General features: G+C 42.7%; 1 protein-coding gene and 1 long non-coding RNA gene across 4 annotated transcripts in view; one reads left to right on the top strand and one right to left on the bottom strand.

The window, feature by feature from the left end:
- LOC144058404 (uncharacterized) overlaps positions 1-21,223 on the top strand; it is a 62,137-nt gene extending 40,914 nt beyond the window's left edge. The window contains exon 3 of the long non-coding RNA XR_013295431.1: positions 21,003-21,223. This is a non-coding gene — a long non-coding RNA (uncharacterized LOC144058404). The remainder of the gene's footprint in view (positions 1-21,002) is intronic.
- znf1035 (zinc finger protein 1035) overlaps positions 1-25,528 on the bottom strand; it is a 48,612-nt gene that overhangs the window by 20,734 nt on the left and 2,350 nt on the right. Inside the window, exons 3-4 of one of the 3 annotated variants that reach the window (XM_077576778.1) lie at positions 8,251-12,087; positions 520-684 (exon numbers count right to left, since the gene is read on the bottom strand). The gene's annotated coding sequence lies outside the window, so the exon portion shown is untranslated. Of the gene's footprint in view, positions 1-519; positions 7,332-8,250; positions 12,088-25,528 lie in introns of those variants that run through there. The other 2 variants (XM_077576777.1, XM_077576779.1) reach the window with 2 other exon arrangements.

Genomic DNA, 25,528 nt, shown 5'->3' with positions numbered 1-25,528 from the left:
ATAAGAGCTTAACCACCAAGAAAATTCAGGACAAGAAAATTCAGGACATAAATATAATGATCACACACACAGACACAATGAGGATAGGGGGGAAAAAGCTATAAATCATAATGAATTTCGGGCACCACGTGAATATTGTCTTAGCAGTCTCGACATCACCGGTTTTCTTTAGCTCAGGCGACCGTTAACTAACGTCAAAAGGAGATAAAGCAACGTTTAAATGGAAGGGAACCAACAAAAGTACACCCTCAACTAGATGTGCGAGTGCGTAGTGCTGTTTATGCGCAGATTATTGGACAACAAGTCCGCCTAAAAAAATACGTTAACCTCGGAGTGGCGGGGGCACTAGCTGACTTTGGTCGAATGAATGTTCCTCTAGTTTTGAAACCCTCCGCCGCGTGGTCGGTTTCTGAGTAACGGCTTGAAAGGCTAACTAGCAAGCTACATAGCATGCTACCTAGCCAGCTTTGATATCAAACAGCTAAACGATTATCATAAATCCTGTAGTTCGGTCCTTACCGTTCAGGTCATCCTTCTTGTCCTCAACTCCTCCGTTGTCTCACGTACGTCTCGGAGCAGCTGTCTTTTCTTTTTTCTTTATTACGTGCCGTTTCTCCTTCAGACTCGAAGATGGACTTCTTACTTGATAATAGCTTCACTGTTGTCAATAATGCCGCGAGGAGACTAGTAGGATACGAAGGAAAAAGGTGGGGGTCAGGGGGTTGTCAAGTCAACTAGACATTGTTCTACTACTAGCCCACCTTTGTCTGTAATACCTCTACTAGAACACGGCCATCCTCCATTTTCTTTCCCTTACCGGATTTTTTCAGACAATGTACCGCAAATGTGTGCGTGGTTCTAAGCAGGACCAATAACAAGGGAAAGAGAAGACGGGGAGAGCCCTCCCCCCTTCGCTCTATGGCGCGAAGCCTCTCCGACTGCTTCCGGTCCTCCACTAGTGCTCCTTGTGCTGCAGTTTGTCCTACCTCCCTGGTGTTCTGGCTCTACGGTGTGGGTTTGACAGCCTCTAGCACAAGGGTGAAGTCCTCATCGGGGTTTACGTGCGCCCCCAGTGCGTTTACATACTTGAATGTTGGTGTGTTAGTGGCAGAATCACAGTTGGTGCGTCTGCTCCTGTTCTGGACCCTGGTGCCTCCCTGGTCGTCAAAGGGTTAATCGGTCGCCTACCACCATTTTGTGAGCAGGATCCGCTACAAAATGGCGCAGCAATGGCTTGAGAACGAGAAGTCCCCATGGGGAACAGCCCCCTAGTGGTGAAAATAGCTCATCATCTCCTGGAATTATCAGGACCATTTTATTATGTGATGTTGCAATGCAGATCATCAGTTAAAGGATGATAAAAAGAGAAATATTTAGGATGATAAAATCAGAACATTTATATGGGGTGACCTTGAAATGTATCAATATAAACCAGTCACTGAGGAGCAAAAACAAAACATTTGTGGGAAAAGCACCGTCTGCATGGACACCTGCTGTTAATCATATATTGTCTCAATGAAATAAGAATGGTTGTCATATGTACACCAAGTGCCAGACAGCAGGCACTTGTTAATGTAGAAATTATGTTGAGGACCAACTTTTGGAATTGGCTGACAGCTGTTCAGCTGTGAGTGCTATATGGAACTACAGGGTCATAGTTCAAGTCCTGCCGCGAAGGGGAAAAAAAGGCTACTAGTTGCTGGAGATGCTAGTTTGCTCCTGGCTACTGAAATGGTGCCCTTGAATGAGGCACTGTTATCCCCACCTCAGCTCATAAGGTGCTGCAGCACTGTTATCCCCACCCCAGCTCATAAGGTGCTGCAGCACTGTTCCCCGTGCACTTTCATTCTGACATATGTGATGTGTCTTTTGTGCCTGCAAGTGTTTGATTTGTTTGTGTCGTGTGCGGGCAAAATATATGAGAGTGGAAGTTGAATTTCCCATGAGCGATAATTCAGTATAGGCCTATTGTTAAAAAAAAATTGGATAAACATTACAGAAGGTGGATGGATCAAATTCAGCATAGAAACATTATTTTGCGGGAAAGGCACAGTGTCTGCATTGGTACCTGCTGATTATCTAATATGATCTCAACAAGATACAAGGGGTTAGGTTGTTTGCCCAAAGTGTCACACTCATAGGACCTGATGGTTTTAGGAGCTTCCTGACAAAAAATTGTGAGTGGCTCATTTATGTAGTGCTGCAAAGGGGCAGATGGGTGGTGTGTGGTACAAACAGATGTCTCTCAGTTAGATAATTTTGTGAATACCTGCAGTTCCCAAACATTGCTTCAGGAATATTGCACCCAAGACGATTTTTGAGTGAGGGTCTAGTTTAATAATGCATTATACACCCATCCAGTAGAGGGCACTATGTTGAATAAAAGCTTGTTACTCGTGTTGGTTACTTGGGGGGGTTAATAAAAAAAAATCGGTGTCACTGTCTTTGTAGTGCTGTTTTTCTACTAAGATTGTTTGGCCTTGTTCAGACTGGCAGCCCAAATCCGATTTTTAGCCCATCCAGATTGAATGTGGATGGCTCGTTTGTATTCTGAACAGTCACAAAATACACGAAAGATGATTTTTGCGGGACGGATTGAAACCACATGTGGGAGGTAGTTTCATATCCGATTTGGACAGGATGCATCTCAGTCTGACCAGCTCGAAACACTCAGAACGGATGTGACTGTCCTGACGTCATTCTATGCGTGTAAAACCAATGTGCCCGCGCTGTCAATATCCAATCGGTTTGCTGCCCGGCTGTTTCCTCGCATGCTCTGCAGTCAAGGCCTTGACAGCTCCCTCTGCCCTGTCGGCTCCCGTTGTGCTCAACCGGAAATACAGTGACAGTTTATGTTACTTGCGCTGAAGCCGGTCTCGCTACCCCCATCAGATCTTAACATACGCAACCGTAAATAGCAAAATAGTGCACGGTCATAGCCATAGATATAGGGTCGTAAAAAAAAAATAATAATAATAAAGAAAAATAAAAGATAACCGTTTAACGGGCTTGCGAGGAACGGGAAGTAGAGAGCGGTAAACAGCGTCGTTGCTACAGCAACCTGTCAGATGGGTCAATAATGTGGCTCAGTCTGAACAGGGCCAGATCGGATTTGGACACTTGCTAAAAACAGTCTGGACAGAAAATCAGAATCCGATTTGCCTGCAATCTGAATGCAGCCTTAGTGTCTCAACAAGTTCCGGCTGTACCCCGCCTACTGCCCAAAGACATCTGGGATAGGCTCCAGCACCACCGCGACCCTTGTAAGGAATGAGCGGTTCAGTAAATGGATGGATTTTCCTGAGTATCACTGCGCCTGTCTGCTATCCAAACCTTTAATTCAGTTGTACATTCAATGGGACTTCGGTTTAACGGACCCAGAACCAATGGACTCCGGATTTAATGGACATACTTGTCCAATCCACTCCAAAAAAAACTATGTACAGGAGCTATCAAAGTTTGTTAGTCCCAAAATTAGCCGCAATTGGCCATTCGGCACTACGGCGCAATCAACAGAGACTGGTCCACGTCTCTGTATTGTGACACTGTTGTTAAAGATATACAGTAAAGTTGAGCAGGCTTACAGTACATGCCTATGTGCTGGCCATGTTGGTAAGGGTGACTTTTCCATCAAAGGCAATGCATGGAGAAACGTGGTAGTCATGTTAGCAAGGCGCTTCTCCAATCAAAAGGTAGCTTCGCTTTATGTACGCAGCTCAAAGGGAGCAAGTCGTATGTACCTTTTCATATCTATGGTTGTTAGCTGAAGCAATTTCTTGTCATTTGGTACGTGACATGTCTCTATAGCATGCTATTTTTGGTACAGTATACCGGTACGTTTGTTTGTCAAGCCCTTATTTATCAAATCCAGTAGTATAAGAAGTGAAAAAGGAAGCTAACCAATATTGTGGCTCCAGCAACCAGATACATGCCATTATCCCCCTTTGCCTGCAGGCACTAGCAAGGTTAAGTTTGGATAAATTCGAAAACCTCAGTTTCAAGATTTTGTTTATATTTATTTACAATAATTTAGTACTGGACTGGTAATTTTTAGGCCAAGAAAAAAATACTTAAATTGAATGGACCATCTACTAACGGACGACCCCTTCCCTCAATTAGCTAAATAGATTTTTTCACCATGTAATTGAATTACAATAACTGCTTATCCTGCAGGATTTTTTTTTGCCTCTCTCACAGGTCACAGTCCTGTGTGAAGAGCACTGACCCAGGGATGTTGCGTCAAAGTGGACCCTCAAATTTATGTGGTTTTCCCTTATTTGGACTACGCAAGTTGTTGGTGCCTCACTAAGAGTTGGTCTTCAATGATCTGAACCATTATTACCTGTATTATACCCTAAACAGGGATGTGATTTTATTGTGAATAATTTGTTGTTCTTGACTGGAGTTCTTTCACGTGTTTTTTGCTCTTTGCGTGACTTTCAAGAGCTTTGAAACCTCTCCCACCATAGTCAATGGTATCATGGCACCAAATGCAAAGCGCTTTCCCGGCACGATCGATCTTCCGAATAAAGTCACTGAACAAATTCGTCACAGTCTTCTTTCCAACATTTGTAGATATATCCTTCTCTAACCAGTCCCATCGAAACTTGTTTTTTTACGATCTTGTCAATTTCCTTAACTCGCGGAGCATCTTTGCGTTCGATCACGGACATCTTTCTTTAAACACCCGGCAAAAACGTGTGAGAAATGAACAATGGCATACTCCTATGCCTTTATAACAAGCGCGTTTATTGGTCAACACGGAGACTTCAGCCAATCGCAAGATCCGTTTCACTTCAGCCAATCGCAAGATCCCTTTCATTTCAGTTACGGAAACACTAAAATGGAATGCTGTAGAGACGAAATCGGAAATTTAAAATTTTTATTTTTGGAGATTAAAAAAAAGCAGAATTCCGCGAATTAGCGGAAAAATCACATCCCTGCCTAAAGACCGAAATGATGTTTTATCTTTTTCAGTAGCCTGTAGTAGCATGAAGACCTGGAACCATTGCTGATTATTGGAGTTTCACCAATCAGTCATGTAAAAATGAATCTACATATCAATTTTCTGTTCACCCTGTTTAGGGATGCACAGACATTGGCGCCTATCCCAGTGAAAAGTGGACCACACACAGGACTAGTTGCCAGTCGCAGTTACAGGGTGATTACGAATGGATCACTCACCGGGAATCAAGCCCGTGACAGCTGGAGTTAAAACAGCCATGGGAACCACCAGAGGTGGGCAGTTCGTCTGTCATTTACCAGCGGCCGGTCAGTCAGTCAGTGTTATTTTAACTGCGCTTCTGTCATCGCTGAATTACAGTTTATCATCGCCATTTTAGGACCGTCAGAGAGAAACTGTTTACAAGGGTAACAGCACACAATTTTATTAATTTAGAATCAGTTTGGACCAATGTACACATACAAATATAAATTCTTATGGTATTAGTACTGGTAGGATTCCTCCTCCTGCTTCTCCGCAAACTGCCCCTCATCTTTGTTTTTTGGTTTCGTGACCGTTCAGTTGAAAATCGCTTGTTTCAAAGTTTCCGTCATTCTGCCAGCGAAACGGGAGCGTCAGTGATGGACTGACCACCACTGGGAACCACTACACTAGAGATTGCTGTCAGCTGTGGCACTGGTGGGCCCCACTTGATATGAACACTAGCATAAGTGGTATAGAAAATGGAAATCGCATGACATACCACAACGACATGAACTAATTAAAACATAATGTTTGTTCTACACATTGAGGTAGCTATGCCTAACTAAACTTTTTAAAAACAAGTTATGAGTTTCATCTAGGCCGCTTCAGTGGAGCAATAAAAAAATAACAATAAAAAGGTACTGCAATGCCCTTGCAAGTCAGTAAGAACAGTTGAAATCTCATACTTTCAGCCATTTATTGAACGGGACCAACAGTCATACCCTGATGTGCACACTGTTCCAACCTGCTCCAGCTGCCGATGCTGGTCATTAGTACAAATACAGTACGTTATTAACAGTAATTAGACTTAAAGCAACACTAAGGAACTTTCAGTTTACGTTTATTATGGCGACACCATATGGACAAAAGCGGTATTATGTCTGAAGGAAGACCACATTTCCCATTAGGACAAGCGCATTGCGTTGTTTTTTTTTTTAGCTCACTCCAGCGAGTGAAATCTGGGCCAATGTTGATCCTTGACTGTCCTTTCATCCGGGGTAGCTTTTGACGTATGCCATTAGGCAGTCAGCACTTTTGTAGTTTTTTTGTGGCAATGTTCCTACCATCCTCCTCAAAGTGCCAGCAAAAATGATACAGACACCCTCAGGCCATGGCAATGGTACCATTCAACTAGTTTTAAGTCTATGTTTCATCAGAAGGGTTATGAAAATATTTTATTAAGGTTAGGGCAACTTTAAAGGGACTTTATTTGTCTGTGATTGGCACTTATGTAGTAATAAGTCTCCATGATGTCAGCACTAAAATTCACCCTCCTGGAAAAACTCAGTAGTGATTGAAGGGGTTGTATATCTTAACCAATTTGAGGGCAGGGACTGCGTACGTGTCATTTATTTTTTTTAAAGAAAAAACGATCGGGCATGAGAGAAACGGAAGGTAAGTTGCTCATTTTCTCATTCTCTTATGCTAGAGCACACCGAGAAGCTTGTCGTGATATTTTCAGAGGTTGTTAGCATATGTAGAGACAGCCACGTAACTTTTGGTGACGATTGAGCGGTTTTCGAACATTTATAAGCTTTGTATGTTCAGTGATTTGGACTGTACAAATACTGTAGAGTCCAGTGACAGTCCCGGCCTGCACTGACATCACAGACACAAAGATATGGGGAAGGTGAGGAGGGCGTATCCATATTGGAGATGAAAAAGAGCTGTTCCAACATTAGTTGGTGACAAATTGATCAAATAAAATGAAAATACAAGCAAAGTTCCAATTTCCTGATTAAAAATGTAATAAAGTTTTTGAGTGAAAGCTGGGCCTCATTGGCCAAATAGTTCCTTTAATAAAACCAGATAATTTCTTTATTCTTTTGTTTAAAAAAAAATAGCGCTGTTTCTTAACTAATAATATGGAACAACAAATTGTGGTGTTTATTGTGGGAAATAACAGATTACTGGCATTTAACTTCATTTCAACTCATAACTAAGTTACAAGCTTGGCCACACGAATTTAACACATTTTGGTACCACTGCAGCTAGATTTCATAGTCACCGTATACATATAAGGGTGACCAGATTTTCATAAACAAAACCAGGAACTATTTGTCATATTTAATCGCTAGCCAATCTGGTGATGGGTGGTGGTGTTATTGCTTTAGCTAATGCTAAATGCTCTCTTGGTTGACAGTTCAACAGTGCTAAACAAGGTAATGCACTCACCATTGCCCAACCTTTTTTGTTCGGTCACGGCAGCTACTGGAAGCAGGCCGTGCTGTTTCCCTCATGTTGGTCCCGCATTGTAACATTGGAAATATATGACATACACATGGCCCAAACAATTGGCTTGAAAATTGAGACGTTGGGACGAGACCTGCGTAAAAGTGCGACAAAACAGTGGGGCTGGCGAAATCTGCTAGGACTTGGGACACAAAGCTCAAAACTGACTGTCCTGGGTTAAAGTGCGACTTTTGGTCACCCTACTTATGCATATTGAAGTATATGTTCGGTATTAGCACAACTTTAAATGGCAAGGTTTCACTATTAGAGTAATTCACTCTGATTCCATCAATAAAAAAAAGAGGAACTAGAGGAGCACTGCGCAGAGTGCAGAGGTTAAAAGGAGCATGCTTGGTAGTGGTAGTTCCTCCCTGCTAGCTTAAAAGCACATGTGGCATTGGCCATTTCAGACAGAACTCACTGAGGAGGAACATTTCTGCATGTGAAGTGAGCATTCATGCAGCGGTTGCCGCTTGCCCCAAGAAAACAATTAGATGCGTGGTCACAGCTAGCTGCAATGTTGACTTCTAGACCCACCACCATCCCATATCAGTAGCCTTACGTACAGGACAGCGAGCAAAGTAAAACTCAGGAAAATGTCGGCCTTGATGATTTTGTGAAACAGCAAAAAAGGTATTAAGTTGATCCATACAAAAAAAGATTCTTGTCAAGTTGACATTAGGTGTGACAAAGATTTCCCGAACTACAATTTATGAGTTCCCATCTTCAATATAAATGCCCTGGAGTACATAACTGTGACCTCAGCTCTATGAAGCCACTGAACACCCCCCTAAATGCTTTTCTATACTTACCCTCCGCATCAGGTTGTCAAGCAATGAGCACAGCGAGTGATGATGACACCAATGAGAACAGACTTGCAATAGAGAGTTGCTTGCTGGTTATGTGTCATGAACCTTTGAATACGTCCCTGAAACCAAACACCAGAGCTTTTAGTGTATTAGTCCGACATTGCCAAGGCCGTAGAAAGCAATAAAGTCCAAAGTCATGTTGATCCTATTCTTTGATGAGAGGGGCTATCGGTGACAGTGCATGATCTTGCCACAAGGCCAGACCAGCAAAGTCCACAAAGAGATTCTGTGGCAATTTGCTTTGTTTAATTCAAGAGATAAGTTGTTGCAGGACAACTTGTACCGTAAGCATCTGACAGTTCCTATCTAGAAAAAACATCACCGTGCATGTGAAGCTTTTACCTCAAAAAGTGTCATCAATGGTAAGCGTTTTGAAAACATCAAGATGGCCAAGAAGTATTTCGAAAGAATCCTTCCGGGCATGGCTGAGATGCCTGGGATTGTGTTTTTATTCTCATGGGGAATTACTTAAAAATGTATCGTTTACCAAATCCTGGAACTTTTCTGAAAGTTAACATCCAAAAATGGAAACAACACCTTGGACACCTGGGCCCTATTCCAGATCTGGTTTAAAGTTGTATGGGTTCCTCCTAAGCTTAAGCAATATCCACCAGAAGAGGCAAATCCAGGTCTGTAACGTAAAAACTCTGCCACAGTTTGGCTTTAGCCACAAGTATGACTACTAAAGCTAAACTGTGGCAGGGTTTTTAGCAGAGCTGGGCACCTCCGTTTATGGTCTTTTTCAGTCGAAGAAGACGGGCACCTTTCGGCGTGTGCACAATGACATGAAGCCTAAATAATAATAAAAAATAAAAAAAACACAGACTGAGCACCGACTGACGCATGTTGACATCTGACGAACGGGGTGAGTCCCTGTCATTTCGTGTATAGAGGCTTCACTCCATAAAGCATTCGCCGAATATGCGGAAGCACTCGGCGAAAGGTGGGCATCGTCATCGATGGCAATTGTCGATTAACAAATCTTTTGTCAGATTCAAGTTACTGTATTTCTGTGACCATTTACAGAGGGGGCCCAATGTGTGTACGTTTGTGTCAATAATGTCACACAGTAGGTCTGCATGCGAGACACTCTTTGACCCACTTTCGCTTGAACATACATGGTCAACATTTTTTGTATAGGACAGTTGTCACTCAAGAAAGTGTTGATTTGAATTAGTAGCTCGAAGTGCTAGAACTAACAGCGGTAAATGTGCTGTTGTAGTCTCATCGTAAATATAATGGGTCCAAATATATTTTACAGATCTCACTGCTTATAGTCCATTAAAAAATACATGGTCATGAAGGGAGACCAAAAAGTAGACAACATTCAGTAATTTCTCTTCATAAATTTAATCAAAAAACAAAATGAATTGCCATCATGTTGCATTAAAGAGTGGATAGAAAAATGAAATATAAAAATAAACCGTGTCTAATGTGGGTTACCGTTAAAAATACCATGGAAAGTAACAAGTTTTCTCCGGGTACTGAGTGAATTTTCTGGTAAACTATAACGTGGGACTGAGAGACAATGTTCACAATCAAATTTCAGCTATTGAACTTTGCAAGTTTAACTAGAAATGCGGACGTTTTTTTTTTTTTTTACGCTCAGAGCTTTTGAAAATGCACTCACAAATAAAAAGAGGTTCTGCCCCCATGCCACAGAAAATTGTATAAACGTTTTTAACAAAACAAAACTGTGGCAAATGTCTCTTCAATATTGAATAATTTCAAAGCAAGAAAATACTTAACTCTGATACCTCCATTCTTGGCAAAAACAAGGACTTGGCGGTCAAACGTCATGGTTACCCGTTCTTCTCGGAGCCATGAGAGGTCTGGTGATGAAGAAATGTCTCCAAGAGTGAGAATGTCTCTGTGCACTCAGTGCATTCATAGACAACACTGGAATTTCCTTTGTTATTTGGCGTGTGGTCCACCATGTCATTGTCCTCTACGTCATCTACATGACTCTTCACAGGCTTCGTATTTGTGTCAGTGGCATGAGATGATTGTTCCACATTGGGTTTTTCCCAACCACTAGGGTGATTCTTACGGTGAAACTCAAGTGCGGAAGCACTCATGAATTTAGCAGGGCATAAGGGGCACTTATTGTGACATCTTTTGTGAGAGCGTAAATGACGCTGGTAAACGTAGGCCAGCCGGAATCTCTTCCCACATTCTTGACACTTATAGTTCATCCGGCCTGCTTTCTTTGGTCTTATCCTGTCTTGATCTACTTCTGGCTGTTTTTTGCCTGAGTTGTGGGGCTCTGGTCGTGGTAAGTGTTTGAATCCTAGTTTGTTTTCTATTTCAACTTTGTGAATCAGAGTTATATGCTTAACAAGATCACAGCGCTGAGGGAAATGTCTACCACAAAATGTACATTTGTGCATAGTGCCCTTATGGTATCTCATGTGTCTTGACAAACTACTTGAATGATTGAAGACACGCTGACAAAGCTTACAGGAAAATAGTTTTCCAGTTTTACTTTTTGCCCTTCTACGTCTAGCTTTACGCGTTATTTTTCGCTTAGTGTTGTTCAGTTCTTGTTTCAACTGATATAGTCCCCTATCTTGATGTATCAGCTGATGGTCTTTAAGTCTCATTAAATCTGTGAAACGCTCCCCACATAAACCACATCTGTATGGTGTGACAATGGGCGCAGTGTCAATCTTGTAACTCGTATTCTGATTGCTCGTTTCATTGCTAGCCTTAACGTCAGTAAAGTTGCCATTACTGTAATAGTTTTCAAGTGGTCTATTTTTATTGTTTTTAGACTTCATATGGATCTCAGACGCAAATGTCGCATTAGATGCTTTACCTTTGCAATGGTGTTGTGCGTGAGTCTGAAAATCTGACAACCAAAAGAAATGTAACTTGCATTTCCGACATGGATACATTTTGTGAAACTTATTTTCCTCGTTCTCTGAATTTCCAGCAGTGGCAGCGATATGATTTTCTTTTTGATGAGCTACCAAAGCAAATGCTTTAATGAATCGCTTTCCACAATGATGACAGGAATGGAACCGTTCTCGTGCGTGTTCTTGGAGGTGTGTCTCCAGCGCTTGTCCACCTTCAAAGATCTTGCAGCACAATGTACACCTGTAATTTTGCCCAGCGTTTCTATACTGATGGTGGCAACGTAAACTTTTCAAGCTGTTGAATGATTTACTACATATTTCACAACGGTAATCAACCTGGGGAGGCCTTTCCTTTGCATTGTTCAAGTCCACTGACTTTGGTATATTTGGTTCAGGAATGGACTGCGGCCTTGGATTAGGAGACAAAGGTTTGACAGCTGGTGGGAAATGTGGCAGGACTCCAGGAGACGGTGGTTTCCCAGGGGAATAAGACAGTGAAAAGCCGTTTACGACTGCCAGTGTGCCATTTTCTTGCAGCACGTATTCTCGAGGGACTTCAAATCCATTGGATGAGCCATCAAAGGAAAACGATTCCAAAGGTCCATGAATGGCCATGTGGGTTAACACTTGTGCGTAATGAGAAAACCCATCACCGCACTCTGTGCAAATGAAGGTACAAGGATCCCCACCGAATTGTGTTGAAGAGACACTATTCAATGCTTTCTGCCTTTCCATAATGAAATGATGTGGTCCATGTGCTGAAGGCATCACTTATGCGAGATAATGAGAAACTATCCAAACACTCTCAAAAATAATTTCCATGAGGGTTTAGAAACAAAGTCCTTAGTCTCCCAACAATCGCGATCCAACAACGTGTCCTTTAAAGCTGCACTTGCTCATAGGATCTCCAACTTGACAGCACCTGGACAAAAAAAAAAGAAAAAAGATCAAAATCACGATTAAGATATGAGAAACACTTCTCCTTTTGACACAAGTAGTCTGTACATTGCTGCGACTCAACAATTTAGTGTATATCAACCACTGATTTGGCAAGTTCTGACACCACCCTTTCTATTGATACTGGTTGTTCTTAAAGTAGTTTTTGTACATGCGTTATTCATAACTTTGGAAATGTTATCTTGATCTGCGTTTCCTTTGCTGCTGACCATCCAATAGCAATAGGAAAGAATAAGAGGAATGAAGCAGAATAAAGACCGGCTGGAAGAGTGTATGGTTCTTGTAATGCCAATACCCTGAGACTGCATACCACTGCTTAGTCTTATTTCTGCTTTTATTCTACATTCATCCATAAATCCATTTTCTTCCACTTATCCGGGATAAGTTGTGGGGGCAGCAACTTGAGCAGGGAAGCCCAGACTCTACCCAGCCACTTCATCCAGCTCTTCCGGGGGAACCCCAAGGGTTTCCCAGCCCAGCCAGGAGACAAAGGGTTCATCTCATTCCTCTAATTGCATGTTCCTAGGTCCTCCTGGCTGCTTTCAAGTCGGATTAAATTAAAGTCAAATATCACTGTTACGCTTCACAACTTTTCACATGCAATGATGAACGCAATTGGTTTGTGCCAAGCGCGTCTTAACCCCGCCTGCCCCACCCCCAATGCACGCAGTGCATATTTGAAATGACTTGTAATGATGCATATATAAAAAAAACCTTAGAAACAGAATTATATTTAGCGTAGTAATTACTAACCATGAGCCAGTGTAATCAAGTCTTATTGGTATCTAGTACCGCACCATGGTATCTAGTACCGCACCAAATAGAACAGAGGCTCAGAAAAATATGTATATTCAAACCAAAATATTTGAGAAACGACACAAACAGGGATTATAACTATTTAATTCGAAGTTCTGCGGCGTTTATGGTCCAGCTGGTACACGCCCGTTTTCATACGTCACCTTTGAGGAGCTACAACACTTCAGCAGAGGTTACATCAGATGTCCCTCGATTTAAGCTAGGCAGTGGAAACTCTTCTATGCTCGATCCTCACACCTTGATGAACGTTTAAAACAAATGAGATGCTACTTAATATGGCGGCATGAGAACAACTTGTGGGTCGCTTTCCATGTCTTGAAGAGCGAGGACCTAGGAACGATGCAACTAAGAGAGATGAGATGACTCCAAACTCTCTCCAGCTGGGTCCTAAGTCATCCCTAGGGCTTAGTCCGTTAAAGGATGTGCCCGGAACACCTAACCACAGAGATGTCCAGGAAGCATCCCAACCAGATGCTTGATCCAACTCAGCTGGCTCCTCTCGATGTGGAGGAGCAGCGGTTCAGCCGAGTCCTTCCCTGACAGGGGAGTTTTTCATACTATCTGTAAGGGAGAGCCTGCTGCAGAGGTAACTCATTCCGGATGCTTGTATCTGGGATTTGTTCTTTTGGTTATGAGCTCATAGGTTAGGGTAGGAACGTACATCAACCGGTAAATCAAGAGCTTTTGCCTCCCGGCTCAACTCCCTCTTCAACACGGCAGACCGATACAGAGTCTGCATCACTGTAGATGCTGCACTGATGCGCCTGTCAATCTCCCACTCCATCCTACCCTCACTGTGGAAAAACACCCCAAGATACTTAAACTCCTTCATTTGGGGCAGGATCTCATCCCCAACCTGGAGAGGCATATCAGTTCAATCCATATTGCATTATATTGAAAATATGGCCAAGGTTTTACTAGATCTAAGCAAAAGTACAGTCGTTTACAGATAAATATGGTCAAAAGCATTCATTTAAGTGATCACCATAGGGTGTAGAAATTTACAAAATTTACTTTTTAAGTTCAGCCCATTTACCATTCTATAGTCAATAAATGGTGGTGTATCAGCCATTTTAGTCCATTTTAAGAAAATACTTTCTCCAAAATCAATGTTTATGAAGTCGTTCCCTTCCATTCAAGTTTGTCCCTTCCCACAGATTTGAAATCTACTTGGGTGGGTGTACACCGGCGGGGTGGGTGGGTGTAAGAGGGGGTTTGCGGGGGGAATGGGTCCCAGTCCTGTTACCACATCTCTAGCCTCGCGATCCACAAAGTGACGGCGAACTAAAATGACATGCGGTATATCTGGTCATGACATGTTTTTTTTACATAATTTTAATACATTTTCTTGAAAACTTGGGTGGTGGCCAGTTTACTTGGGTAGCCCACCCAAAGATTAACATGGTGCGGGAAACACTGATGTGTACCTAGTATGGATCTGGAATCCCTGATTAGACTTGTTACCACCAGGTAGGCCAGATGTCAATAGCAGCATCAGCTATGTAAAAACCTGGACATCATACCATGCTGGTCATACAGTGAAGTGCAGTACTGACGGTACTGGTAAACAAGAAGTCCTATCATCCTTTGCACTTTTTACAAACTGTACTTTTTGTTTTTTTCCCATCCTACAATGATAAATAAAAAGGTGTACAATAAATGGATAATATGTGTTTAGCTCTTTTGTAGCGTTTTGCTGAAAATGATTTTGGATACAAAAGCTCGGACTTGCACCCAAAATCTCTATTTGTCATTAATGTTTACGTCAGTGAAAGACATTCAAATAGATTCACATCTTGCGCTTTCAAAAAAATAAAAAAATCATTGTCCAAATCCAATTTGATTAAAATGGTAAATGGAGTGCACTTATGTACTGTATCTACATAATACTGTGGGTGCCCAAAGAGCTTTACAAAGTGTCAAATTCACTGATTTGCAAACTAATGTACTGACAAGTACGGCAGCAGGCAGCCACCACTGATCAGTAAATTGGTGGCTGCCTGCTGCTGTTTTAACTTGGCCAAAGGTAGAATACAGGTCGGGTATTGCTTCTATTGATGTTGTGGGGGGAAACAAAATATGTGAGGTGAGCATACACATGGGGTGCTCAACTAGAGCTTTGAAGTGCTCCCATGACAGCAAGCAGTTCTATCATCTACCCATGATCTTGCTCAGTTATTCTTACATAAATTACAGAAGATATGCAGCATTGTGTCCCCAGAGATGTTCACTCTGTTCAGGTCACTCAAGGACATGAACAGCTTTGAAAGACTTTAAAAGGCATTCCTGTCTGATAGGCAAAGTTTTTCTTTCAGCAGATCACTTTCCTTATGCAGAGCTAAAAAACTAAACAACTTTTTTTGTTGTTCACGGCCGTCACATTGTCAGATTATAAAATAAATCTGTTCTGTTGGGTTAAGGTTACACTTTTCTTGGGTTATGGTTACCATACCATTCATTATAAGTCTGACACTGACCAGACCTCGCCCGATCACGGTGTGCTCTCGCCAACAGCACGGTCCGACGACACAGGTTGTTGGGGAGGCGGGACAACAACAAAAAAAGCGGCAGCAGGGAGAAGGTTTGTGGACATGCAGAACCTTGGGACACAAGTGTGGGTCCGTGCCAGAGCTAAACTCTGCAGGAACAATGGCGCATGGCGTACGCCCTGGCTCTGCATTCTATACAGTGGAACACAAGAGCAGACTCAAACTCAGTCATGAACCTGCACTTGTGACCAATAGATATATCTTAGGCAGAAAAGGGAGCTACAGTATGCTGGCCAGAGAGTGACGAGCGTTTCACTCCATCACACTACTGCTCAATAGTCTTGGGCGGTATTCACATTTTGACACGGTTTTACTGGCTCATTTCACCGGGGTGCAAGGGTAATACCGTCACTAATTTTAGACTTATATTCTATCTTGCGATACTGCCAATCTGTCTAATAGTTAATGGTCACAGATCTGTTCACTGTGCGTTCTGGTTGCATTTGTAAAAATATTTTGTGTGACGGAGCGCCTTGTCTGTCACTCTCTGACTGGCACTTGCTTTTTGGCTGAAGTGTAGAGCAGACATGAGCGCACGGCATGCACTCTTTTTACACCGCGGAGCCAAGCCCTGAACAAACGTTTAGTGGTCCTACACAACCAAAAGTTGTGCGCGACTATGCACACTACACCAGCTAAGACAACTCAAAATCGGCCACGACGGGACGACGGTGAACTATGTCTGTGACATGACAGTCAGGTCAAAATAATGTAGTCTGACCTCAAAGCCAGTCCCTCAGTTGCTACAGTTGAGAAACAACTATGAAGCATCTATAATGCTTTATTGTTGGGAAAGTCTGTCAAAAAGCTATTGCTCTAAAGCAAAGGTCTCCGGTTCTCGAGGGCCGAAGTCCTGCATGCTTTAAGGCCTCGATACACCAATCCGCCATCGGCCAAATGTGACCAACGCCTTCCCACTGTGGCGTTGGCTTGGCCGTGTTGGAAAAATGACGGAAGTACAGGCCTGAGATTTAGCCAGCCAGGCTAAGGAGCCCGCCGGACTCCTAACATGGGAAACTGAGGTAGGACAATTTTCTAGGTAGCCCGACCCTTTGATAAGAAATATGGTCCTTTTATCAAGTTGTATTGTCGAAAAACTGAAAATAATGTAACACATTTACAAGTATACAGACAGCGAGACAGAAAGAGAGAGCGAGAGAATACTTCGTGGTTCACTTAATGAGGATTCACACTATCGCGGATTTTTATTTGGGCCCATTTATGCTGCTATTTTTGTCCCTTTTTGTAATATTTGTGTAGATAAAAACAGCTCTTCCTTTAATTCAACACAATCTATTACTTAAAAAAATAACATAAAATATATAAGTTTTAAAAACAGCTGACATTTTTCATCTTTTAATTCTTCTTAGCAAGTCAGTATCCCATCACTGGTGAGCTATTTGTTAGAACAGACCACAGTTACTACAATGCTTGTGTCTCATTCATCCTGTTACAGTATATAAACCAATTTATTTGTAATAGTGGCACCTATTTTGTCGACACCCTCCCTTTTTCCTTTGACCATCTCCAAACAATTTAAAAATATATTTTAACTGTCAAATGCCATTTTTAGTATATGTTGCGGGCCACTACAAATGGATGGCGGGCCGCAAATAGCCCCGGGTCGCAGCTTGGACACCACTGCATTATGGTGACAGTATTTGCGATTATTGAAGGGATTTTTTTTTTTTTAACGATCTCTATCTTGCGGAAATTCACCGCAATATCGCAGGTGAGCGTGGAATGTATCACGCACGGAAAGTGAGGGAACACTGTACAATAGTTACTCGCACTTCCACTCGAAGTCAAGTCAGACTACAGCCGCTGCCTCTTTTTGCCAATGCATGTACCCCCCCCTCCCCCGAAAAAGAAAGCGCCACATGATTAACTAATTACTCGCACTGCCACTCTAAGTCAGAGTACGGCCTGACTCTTTTTGCCATTGCATGTGCCGTCCGTAGCGAAAAAACAACAACAAAGTGCCACATAATGGACTGCGTCAAAACAAGAACTCGCCGTTGGAATGGGAAAAGCGAAAGTACGGAAGAGGTCTCGATATACTCGGCGCAAAATCATGGCGTTTGAGCAGTGATAATGGTGCCGGCTTTTGATTCAGTCGCCATGATGAACGTGGCTTTATAGTGCGTGCTGTCACAAATCTGTATGCACTCTTCCACTCGCAATCATTTTTAGGTCGCCATCTGGGCGAATGGTACTGTTAAGTGAGTTCACCCGACGCAGTTTTTAGTTACCATTGGCAAGCTGGCAAAGGCTAAAGCTCAGCCCTGGAAGTACACACCACAACAGACAGGCACAGATGCCAATTATTAAGTACCTTCTGCGCATGTGTGAGAACCAGCCCTCTCCTTACCATCGGCGGCGGTAGTCACTATTTCTCATTGTTAGCAAAAGGCAACCGGAAAGCTCTTCCGGGGTCGGGATATAAATACGTAAACAATGCATACTCACGATTTATTTTCGTGCAAAGCACATCCTCAGACTCTTTACAGAATATCGCGTACTATAAAAGTAAATTTTACCTGATATAGTGATGAATTCATCTTATCTTCTTTACATCCAAATGTGATGGGGGGTGATGTGCAAAACTAACGATATTGTAACTAGTGATGTCCCGATCCGATCTTCGGGATTGGGTCCAGATGCGGCTTTTTTTATTAGGATCGGGCGGAACCGGACTCGCTGATGTGATTGGGTCTGTAAAGCATAAGCCAACATGTTTGCCATGTGGGAGTACTTCACACTACCAGATAATGGTAGTCCAACAGCAATTTGAAACGACTGCAAACAATTCGTTTCTCGTGGAGGAACAAGCAGAGCCCGTTTTAATACCACCAATTTGATCCAGCATCTAAAACGGAATAATCCGGATGAGTTTAAGCTATACACAAGTAAGGCAGCAAATGAGCGACAGTGGCAAACTTCCAGAGTCATTTCAGGAGAGAGTAAAACTTCCTTGAAATAGCGACAAGTCGAAGAAAATAACTCTGAAGCTTGTTGAATACATCACACTAGACGACCAACCATTATCTGTCGGCGAAAACACTGGCTTTCACCGTCTAATGGAATTTCTGGAGCCAAGGTACGAAATGTCTTTTCCCGGAGCTATACAACAAGATCTGCGAGAGTGCTTGCATCTAGTAAAAGAGCTCGAACACGATTTCGTTTACAACCGACATGGGGAACTCTGACGTTTGTCCCATGTCTTTGCTGAGCCTCACAGGGCACTGGATTGATGAAACTTTAAGCCCGGTTAACTCTTTGACTGCCAGACGTTTTCAGAAAAGGGATGCTGTCAGTGCCAGCCGATTTAAGAATTTTGACTGATTTTCAAGGTCCACAGAAAATTCTGTGTTTGGACTATGGAAACACACATACTACCAAATGAAAGATTGAACTCTCATCTTTCATGAGAAAAGTTTATTTCTACCTTATTCCGTTTTTCAGTAATCAACAATAGAAAATGGTTAGTTTCACCCAAATGCTCTGTTTTGAAACAAAAAACGGAGAAATCAAGCTTTTTGTGAAACAATATTATTTCATGCACTCTAGTGAATTTGACACTTTTTTTTCCATGAATGATGCCACAAACACCTAAACAGTGCTTTACTTCTGTAAAACACTACCACCAACAATGAAAAATTGTTTTTTGATAGCAAAATACGTTTATTTACATTCAACAGTGTAACAATTTGACAAAACAATTTGGCAAACTATTTACAAATGTGTGCAACCGTGGTACTATTTACAATTGTGTGGATGTTTCAAATACAGTTTTTCTTTTTGTAACACTCCCCTGCGTGCAAGTGGACGCTGCAGGATTTGCACAACAGATTAGTTTCACTGCGATGGCTCCTTCGCGTGCAGACGATACACTTTCTTGCCGGCCTTTTTTTCCGGGGAATAGTAAGTATATACTGCAGTGTGTGCTTGGCCATGTTGCCATCAAGTCTACTCTCAGGATCATGATACGGTGACGTTACGGTGGTGTTACGTCTGGCTTCCTCATTGTCCTTCAGTTCCTATACCGGGTGGTTGATCCATCTTATCCGCTCCATTCATGGTGGCATCGTAGTCCATAACCAGTGTCTTCTCCGTGATCAGACACACCAACTCCTCCGATGAATATGCATTGGACTCGGAGCATTCTTCGTCGTCCGATTGAACGTCCGCCTGAGCATCCGCCTGAGCGTGCTCGGTTGTGCTCCGCGTTTTCCGGCGTTAGCATCGCTAGCCGGTGAGGCTTTATGACGTGATCATAGCCGCCGCGTCAACGCTTCCAACTTCGGCGTCAACCTCGGAGTCACCATCATCATCATCGTCGTCATCAATGTGCTCTTTATTAGCATTGGTCGATGCTTTTCGTCTTTGAAAAAAATGCTCAAGTGTGAGCTGCTTGCAACCGGTCGCCATTATTATTGTCCCCTCAACACTCTAGCTCCACCTCATGTCTTCTACTGACGCCTACCCAATCTTGTCCAAAGAGAGTCATCGCTGCCATCTAGGGGCCAAAAATAGGCATTATACTAACTAGATCTGCTTGATACTTTCAGCACAGCTGGCCAAGGCTTTCCTCCACCCGTTTCCCAAAAAAAACTTGGTGAACGTCTTTTAACGTCTTTGGCGCTCCTCCGTAGGATTTTACTAAACGTTATTTAACGTTTTTGGCAGTCAAAGAGTTAATGTTGTGCTGCATGCCACGGAGTTCTGCGGCTCTCATACAGCGGAACACTTAAAACTTGCCATCGAGGAAAAGATGAATGTTTGGCAAATAGACAAAAAAACGGGTCTACATGATATTAAGAGACAACACCAGTAACATGCGCAAAGCGATGGATGAATTGGGAGTGCGGAGCCTGGGATGCGTCGCCCATACACTTCACCTTATCGTCCACGAGGGCCTACTGTCACAACCCAGTGCGAGTGACACTGGCTATTGCAAGGAAAATAGTAGGTCATTTTAAGCATTCCCCTCTCGCCTACTCACGCCTCCAGGACATCCAGGATGACCTTAAAATGCTAAAAAAAAGTAGCTGCTGCATGATGTCAGTGTAAGATGGAATAGCACTCGTTACATGTTGCAAAGCATTCTTGACCAAAAAAGACCTCTAAGTCTCTATGCAAGGGAGTACGGTCTTCCATCCACTCTGAATGCAAACCAGTGGCTGTTGGTTGAGAATACTGTGAGTGTCTTGGCACCATTTGAAGAAGTCACAAAAGCAGTGAGTTCAGAGACCGCAACGTGGTGATACCTGCTATCACCGTCCTGAAGCGTCTTCTCTATCAAAAAGAAGATACTGACGTGGCAATCAAAACAATGAAGCACACTCTCTTAGTAAAAAGGCACTTCTCCAACATTGAGACAGAGCCACTCTACAGCATTGCTACTTTGATTGATATCAGATACAAAAACAGGTATGTCCTTTTGAATTTGCCATAATTATGTATTTACAATTTTTAAGATTTTTGTGTAAGTTAATAATTATTATTTTCATAGGTATTTCTCTAATCCAGCAGACCAGAAACTTGCTAAAGATTTGCTCTTTGAGACAATGGAGAAGGTCAGCACAGCCAGCAGCGACATGTCAAATGAAGAGTCAGTGAGACAAGCACCTCGTGTAAGTCATACGAAGTTACTGCATTACCACTTGATTATTTATTCTTTCAATGCACAATTTAAGTTTTTCTAAGGTTTATGATGCAAAAGATTAAAATATAGTATTCCTGTCTGTTGTCACCCGGAGCGCAACAACACACAGCCAGCCGGGACCGAATGGTGAACAAGGAAGTAGCTTACCGAGTGCTGGTAAGTGTGTTTACTTGCTGTTGAACTATACCAAGGTAGCAATAGTGTTCAGCATGCATTAGCCAAAGCTATTTAGCGCTACCACCGGCCGCTGGACGGGCACTAAAAAAGCGCAAGTAAACAAGTACATCAAAAAAAGGCACTGCTGGAGAAAATAGTGCCCCATCTGTATAGTCCCAGGAAAGAAGTGGAAGTACTCAGCAGTGCTCTTTGTTGACTCGCTTAAGTGCTCTACAGTAGTTGTTCACCAAGTGACACGCCTTCTCTCCGGTGTGCGTGAATGCCCGAATTAGCGGCGTGCGTTCCAGAATGCTTCCACCGCTTTTGGTGAGAATGTAGCTCAAAGCATGCAGGACTACAGCCCTTGAGGACCTGAGTTTGAGACCTACACTCTAAAGTGTGAGCGTGCTACATCTTCAAGAATTTAATAGAAAGTAGAGCCGGGGACCGACAAAGAGCACAGTGTCTCAGTGAGTGACGCAATGGTGTATATGCCACAGACTTCCAGACTTCGGTAAGTCACACATATACGCCATTTCTGGTTATTGTTGCATCATATAGGCCCTGTCCCAACACTCACACTTTGGAGAACTGAGATACCCTGAACGTGCAATGGGGTACAGTAACTTCTGGACTATAAGACGCTACTTTTTTAACTTGCACTCGACCCTGCGGCTAAGAAAAAGTTGCGGCTTATCCATCAGATCACAAGGGGGCGTACTATAAAAGAAGCGCAAGAGCGTCAGGCAGAGCAAAACAAACCAAGTGAGCTCAAATACAGTAGGAGAGACAGAACGAGAGCGAGGCAATTTGCGCCCTCATTATGGAAAAGAAAGTAGCGGGAACCCGGGGCAGTAACATTAAAACACCTGCGGCTTACAGTCAGGTGTGGCTTATATGTGTAACAAACTCGAGTATTCCCCAAATAAAGCTAGCGCGGCTTATAGTCAGGTGCGCCTTATAGTCCAGAAATGACTGTATATGCCATGGGGGAGGCTGGACTTCCGGTGGAAAAGTAAACTAAACTAAAAACCTTTAAACAATATAGTCACTTTTGCCGGAACTGCGTGGAATTTAGTCTGTGTGCGAGTATTGGGACAGGGCCTATATGACGCAAACAGTAACAGAAAACAGCGTAGGTGTGTGACTTACGGAAGTCAGAAGTCCAAGGCATATACCCCATTGGAGCCCATGGGTGTAACCTTGCCAGCAAGCAGAATTCTCGCAGTATTTGTTCACAAATACATTTTGTACCGCTCCCGCTGATATCATTGCAACTGACCTTTTTAATGTCGGACCAATCAGGCGTTGTTTAGGGTGGGACGAAACCAAGAAGCGCTGATGGCGGTTGGAACCTAACAGACGAATGGACGCTGCAATTCTGTTCTCGCAAAATTACTCACCGTTTCCTTGTTGATGTTGAACAGCAAGAGGCGCTTCATGTATTTTTATCTGGTATAGATGTTTGTGCTTTTTTCCCCCCTTAGATGAGACCAAAAACAATATTTTTATCCGTTGCCCTCATTGGTCAAAACAAACGCGCACAAGATGCCGCATTGTCCAGTCAGCTCGAAGTATTGTATAGAATGTCCCTCCTTTTCTGAACAGATCTGCCAAGTGAAGTTCCAGATTGATAATGTTAAGAACTCCCTTGAGTGAATCACAATTATCAATTTGGCTTGTGAGGTTGCCAAGGGTGAACTTGAATTACAAAACAAGATATAATGGACAAAATTAAAATAACAAAAACAAAAACTGGTTCCTCCTTGGCATTGGGTTTAAACATACCCAAATGCTCTACTCAAGCAAAGGCCTAAGACTTCCTTTCTTAAAGGTGGTTACACTTTGAATAATTTCAATTAACCTATTGCACCCATATCATTTAACTGTCCATCATTCTCTGAACCGCTTACCCTTACTAGGGTCATGGGCATGCTGGAGCCTATTCCCAGCTGTCCTTGGTCGCGAGGCGGGGTACACACTGAACTGGTCGCCAGCCATTTGCAGACTGTTTACCTCTTAAGTCATATAGCTACATCAAGTGTTTATAGTTTTAAACACTGCTTCTGCCTTTTCGCAGTAAAACCAGTACACAGAAGTGGGTCTATAACCAGCCTAGAGTGGGTGAACTCCGGCGGTGGGGATGGGAGGCGGATTGGGTCTCAGTCGCGTTACTACGTCTCCTCTAGCCTCACGATCCACAAGTGAGCGAACTAACGTTACATGTGGTATATCATGTTGCAACACGTTTTTTTTTCTTTTTAAATATATTTTTAATACATTTTCTTGAAAACTTCTTGGGTGGTGGCCAATTTACTTGGAAAGCCCGCCAAAGTATTAACATGGTGTGGGAAACACTGAGCTAGTTTGTGCTCAGAGTTGTGCCCTAGGGTTTTTACACCATACAGTGGTTGGAGGCAGCAGCGAAAATGCACCATTCCAGCCGGTAGGACCAGAGCCCCACAAACTCCTCACTGTTTCTTGGCCGCTACAGTCACGAGTCAATATCGCGGGGTATAAAGCACCAGCCCAGAGGTTGTGACGTCGACCATACAACATGGAATGCAGAGCTGCATGAGTCGTTGTCTGTGCCATGGGTCGGCTCGCTGACACCCGGGCATGCATGTCGACAAATCACTATCAACTCTAAGCCCTCTTTGCAATAGTGATAATAGACTGACAGATGAGGTAAGACCGAAATCGCCATGTTCCAACGCATGATGGCTGCCCTCTGACTTTAGCTGGAAGTTGCGACTGGCAGTCCAGTTTATTTTATATACGTCCACATGCCAACTACGGGGCCCTCTTCTTGATCAATATTGCAACACAATTAAATCATTCAAACCCAAAAACATATAAATACGTATTTTAATACTTTGTCCTCCACTCCCCCAAAAATATCTATAAGTTTTTTTATGCAAAAGCATACAGAAGGCTTTGATACAGCTTCTGACATGAAGAAGTGGCTTAAAGCAATGGTAGTTGTTACAAAAAAATGTCCAGCAGGTGGCAGCAGAGTATAAGAGATCAGGTCTTTTGACAGTGTTTTCACCAGGAATGTGAATATCGATGTTGATAGCTCTGCCAGTCGTGTTCTCACACACTCCATAAGGGAGGAACTCAACAACAGCAAACAAACTCGCTAAAAAACAAAACACAGTTTACCATGTTACTGTGAAGGAGTCATTTACACAAAGAAGCACGTATGACAAGAAAGGGGCACAATAAGAGCAACCACCAAAGCAGATACGTTGCACCTCGCTAATGATATGGCACCCATGCATACAATGAGGAAGACTCGATTTCACCACTTGCTGAAAACGGGAGAACCCAGGTATGTGCTACTGCTACCTAGCCGCAAGTACCAGTATATTGCTTAAGTTGCCCAACGCCATTTGTTTGGGCAGTGGTTATTTTGCCGTGACTGGCAACTCAAATGCTAGCGATATTTTTGCTCTCAACGGCTCCAATATTGGTCAATCGCTGGAGCGAGGAAATCTTTAGCCTGCTGTAAATTGGATATTTTATCCTGATTGCTTATAGAGATTTTCAAGCTTATGTGAATAGCACGTTTATGTCACTGCGTGGTCGCAACATGTACGCTATCTCGTCAGGACGGACTCGCCTTGCAAGCACCAGTATGAAAGACAAACTTACTTTCACTTGCCGTGCCCGTGACGCTTATTAGCCTCTGCGTCGTCTGCGACATAAAATCCTTATGAAATGTGGTATAGTGGGCTAGTAATGCTGATAACAGCCTGTTTTTAGTGACAAAACAAATTGAAAAGTGAAAGGAGATCTATACTTGGTGAAGCGGACTAATCACAGTAAAATAGTTGATTTACGGCAGGCCAAGACTTTCTTATTCCGCGGACTGGCCAGTCAAATAACGCTAAAAGGAAATTTGCCAGTCATGGCAAAACAGCCACCTCAATTTACATAACAGTACTTGTACTTGTAAAATCAGCAGACAGTTGGATGGGATGACAAGCTCAGACCTCGGTTACTACATTGAAGCCAAAAGGTGATGTTTATTTGTGGGACACAAGTAGCACTGTTTAGCTTTTAAAATAAAGTTGACCAAATAAGTTTTACTTTTCTACTTTATCAACACATAGATTTACATTTTCAGAAGTATTTGATTCAAGGTCAAAGTTTTGCACAGTGATTGAACTCTCATCTTTCATCAGAAAAAAAAGTTTGTTTCTACCTTATTC

The sequence above is a fragment of the Vanacampus margaritifer genome, chromosome 9 (genome assembly GCF_051991255.1).
Source record: "Vanacampus margaritifer isolate UIUO_Vmar chromosome 9, RoL_Vmar_1.0, whole genome shotgun sequence".
In the NCBI taxonomy this organism is placed as follows: domain Eukaryota; kingdom Metazoa; phylum Chordata; class Actinopteri; order Syngnathiformes; family Syngnathidae; genus Vanacampus; species Vanacampus margaritifer.
This window is presented reverse-complemented; position numbering and strand designations above follow the sequence as displayed.